This window comes from Cebus imitator, unplaced genomic scaffold (genome assembly GCF_001604975.1).
Source record: "Cebus imitator isolate Cc_AM_T3 unplaced genomic scaffold, Cebus_imitator-1.0 Scaffold15, whole genome shotgun sequence".
In the NCBI taxonomy this organism is placed as follows: Eukaryota; Metazoa; Chordata; class Mammalia; order Primates; family Cebidae; genus Cebus; species Cebus imitator.
The window spans coordinates 3,835,336-3,838,711 of record NW_016107330.1 but is presented as its reverse complement, the minus strand read 5'-3'; the positions used below and the strand labels follow the sequence as shown (position 1 = coordinate 3,838,711).

The 3,376-nt window shown below is 47.9% G+C and overlaps 1 protein-coding gene across 2 annotated transcripts in view; it reads left to right on the top strand.

Annotated features, from left to right (window-relative positions):
* DHRS3 (dehydrogenase/reductase 3) overlaps positions 1 to 3,376 on the top strand; it is a 51,601-nt gene that overhangs the window by 33,967 nt on the left and 14,258 nt on the right. The gene's annotated exons all lie outside the window — the stretch shown is intronic.

The following is a 3,376-nucleotide window of genomic DNA, read 5'->3' as shown; positions in this document are numbered from 1 at the left end:
TGGGTGGGTGGGTGGATGGATGGATGGAGTGGGGTGGGTGGGTGGATGGATGGATGGAGTTGGGTGGGTGGGTGGATGGATGGATGGAGTTGGGTGGGTGGGTGGATGGATGGATGGAGTTGGGTAGATGAGCGGATGGTTGGATAGATGGAGTAGGGTAGGTGAGCGGATGAATGCATGCATGGATGGATGGTGGATGGATGGATGGAGTGAGATAGGTGAGTGGACAGATTAATGGAACAGGGTAGTGAATGGATGGGTGGATGGAGGTGGGTAGGTGAGTGGGTATAGTGGGGTAGGTGAGGGATGGATAAATGGATGGATGGGTAGAGAAGTAGGTGAGTAGATGGATGAATGGAGTATGGTGGGTGAGTGGACAGATGATGGACTCATGGATGGATGGAGCAGGGTAGATGAGGGACGGATGGATGGATGGATGGATGGATGGATGGATGGATGGATGATTGGGGTGGGTAGATGGTAGGTGGACAGATGGACCAGTGAGTGGGAGAGTGGACAGATGGCCAGATAGATGGATGGGTGGCTGTGTAGATGGGGTGATAAGGGAGGGAGAAAGAAAACCTGGATGACAATGGCTGCAAGGCAAAGGGGGTGGTCCAGTGGAGTGGAGGAGCCTGCACCAAAAATTGCCTTCCTGGAGCAAATGTTTGTCTTTTCTTTTTTCCATGAACTGAACCTCCCAGCTTCTCCTGGAGGAGCACATTCTGTGTTTAGTTCAACAGACAAGAAAGGGTCCCTTGGAGCCTTTTGATTGCAGTCCATCTGCCTTTGATGGACTTGAATGGTCATCGAGAGGAATTGAGGGGACCCACTTGTTAAGCCCTTCCTATATTTACCTTAATTAAAATACAGTGGCTAGTCTTAAGTTGGGGTTTTCAAACTGGGTTTAAGAGAACACTTATTGGCCGGGCGCGGTGGCTTACGCCTGTAATCCCAGCACTTTGGAAGGCCGACGCAGGCGGATCACGAGGTCAAGAGATCGAGACTATCCTGGCCAATATGGTGAAACCCCGTCTCTACTAAAAATACAAAAATTAGCTGGGCACGGTGGTGTGTGCCTGTAGTCCCAGCTACTCGGGAGGCTGAGGCAGGAGAATTGCTTGAACCTGGGAGGCAGAAGTTGCAGTGAGCCGAGATTGTGCCACTGCACTCCAGCTTGGCGCCTGGCAACAGAATGAGACTTTAAAAAAAAAAAAAAAAAAAAAAAAGAGAATACTTATTTTTTTGTAAAATATTTTAAAAGTTTTTAAAACTCTAATTTAAAAAATCAATTTCGTTGGAGGCCACCGGAATATCTGAGTGTCCCCCAGTTGGCCTGTTTTGTGCCCTCTCTGCTTAAGTGACAGTTCTGAGATTTCAAGGAGAGCAGCTGATAAACTTACCATTAGCAACTCCTTATCAATGTGTCTTTTCTCTATACTGTGTAACAAAGCAAAATACAGAAATCAGCTGGATGTGGGTCTGATGTGATTGGAGCCGCCATCTGTAACCCCAGTTTAAAACGTTTGCCTTCCCAAAGCAGCCATTTTGTTCTCAGCAGCAGCCCTTACAGTAAGAAAATATTATGGAGCCAGGCGTATCATTTATTCCTTTTCTTGGTTTCACGTGTCAAGGTTTCCATGTTGGATTTTTTTTTTTTTAAAGGGAGAATTTCATTGATAATCTTAAAAAGAGAAAAGAGGGCTGGGCATACACCTGTAATCCCAGGTGTACTCACACCTGTAAGTGGCTCACACCTGTAATCCCAGCACTTTGGGAGGCCAAGGTGGGCGGATCACCTGCGGTTGGAAGTTTGAGACCAGCCTGACCAAAATGGAGAAACCCTGTCTCTACTAAAAATACAAAATCAGGCCGGGCGCGGTGGCTCACGCCTGTAATCCCAGCACTTTGGGAGGTCGAGGTAGGGGTATCAGGAAGTCAGGATATCGAGACCATCCTGGCCAACATGGTGAAACCCTATCTCCACCAAAAATACAAAAATTAGGCCGGGCGCGGTGGCTCAAGCCTGTAATCCCAGCACTTTGGGAGGCCGAGGCGGGTGGATCACGAGGTCAAGAGATCGAGACCATCCCAGTCAACATGGTGAAACCCCGTCTCTACTAAAACTACAAAAAATTAGCTGGGCATGGTAGCACATGCCTGTAATCCCAGCTACTCAGGAGGCTGAGGCAGGAGAATTGCCTGAACCCGGGAGGAGGAGGTTGCGGTGAGCCGAGATCGCGCCATTGCACTCCAGCCTGGGCAACAAGAGTGAAACTTTGTCTCAAAAAAAAAAAAAAAAAAAAAAAAAAAAAAAAAAAAAAAAAAAAAAAAAAAAAAAAAAAAAAAAGAAAAGAAAAGAAACAAAAACAAAAAAAAGAGAGAGAGAGAAAAGAAAAGAAACAAAAACAGAAACCCACCAGACAAATCCCCATGAAGCCTTTTGGCTCTTCTTGTCTCTGCCTCTGTCCCCTGGGTGGTGTCCAACCCTCTGCCTTTCTCCCTCTGTGCTGGTAAAGATGGTTCTTCCCTAGGGCTCTTGGTCCCCCTGTCATCCCACTCCAGGCCCTTTTACCAACAGAGGCCTCACTGGCCCCACAGACACATCATGGGGAGGTGCCTTGTCCTCCATTAGGTCAAGGTTAAGAAATTGCCAGGATTCTCTTCTGAACCTTTTATGGGCCAGCCATTCATAAATTTGCCCAAACCCTCAGTGGTCCTGCCAAGGTCACCTCCTGGCGTCGTGAGTCCATGTTTATTACCTGCCGGGTGAGGCAGTGCTTCCTTCTCAGCGGCAGCCTTGTCGAGGCCCTTCTAGAACTTCCTTAGGGGTGTGACTGCAGCTATATGGGAGGCTTGGCTTAGCTCCTGTGAGCCTTGAGGCTGGAATAGTCCAGTCTATGCTGCCAGCTGATGTTAATAATCCTGGCTCTAGACCTAACTGGTGAAGCCAGCTGATCCCTAACAGAGAGCATTCTGGAACATTGTGCAGAAAGAGCTCTGCTATCGCCTCTGCATTTGTAGGAAACGAACTGGGCTGGCAGGAGACAGCCTGCGGAAAAGAATATATGAGAAAAACTTGTAAATACATATCAATTGATTGATCATAAGAGGGCTGAGAAATGACTGGTTCACAGCCAAGGCGAGTGGATCACGAGGTCAGGAGTTCAAGACCAGTTTGGCCAAGATGGTGAAACCCTGTCTCTACTAAAAACTATAAAAAAAATTAGCCAGGCATGGTGGCAGTTGCCTGTAATCCTAGCTACTCAGGAGGCTGAGGCAGGAGAATCACTTGAACCCGGGAAGCGGAGGTTGCATTGAACCAAAATCGCGACACTGCACTCCAGCCTGGGTGACAGAGCATGTCTCCGTCTTA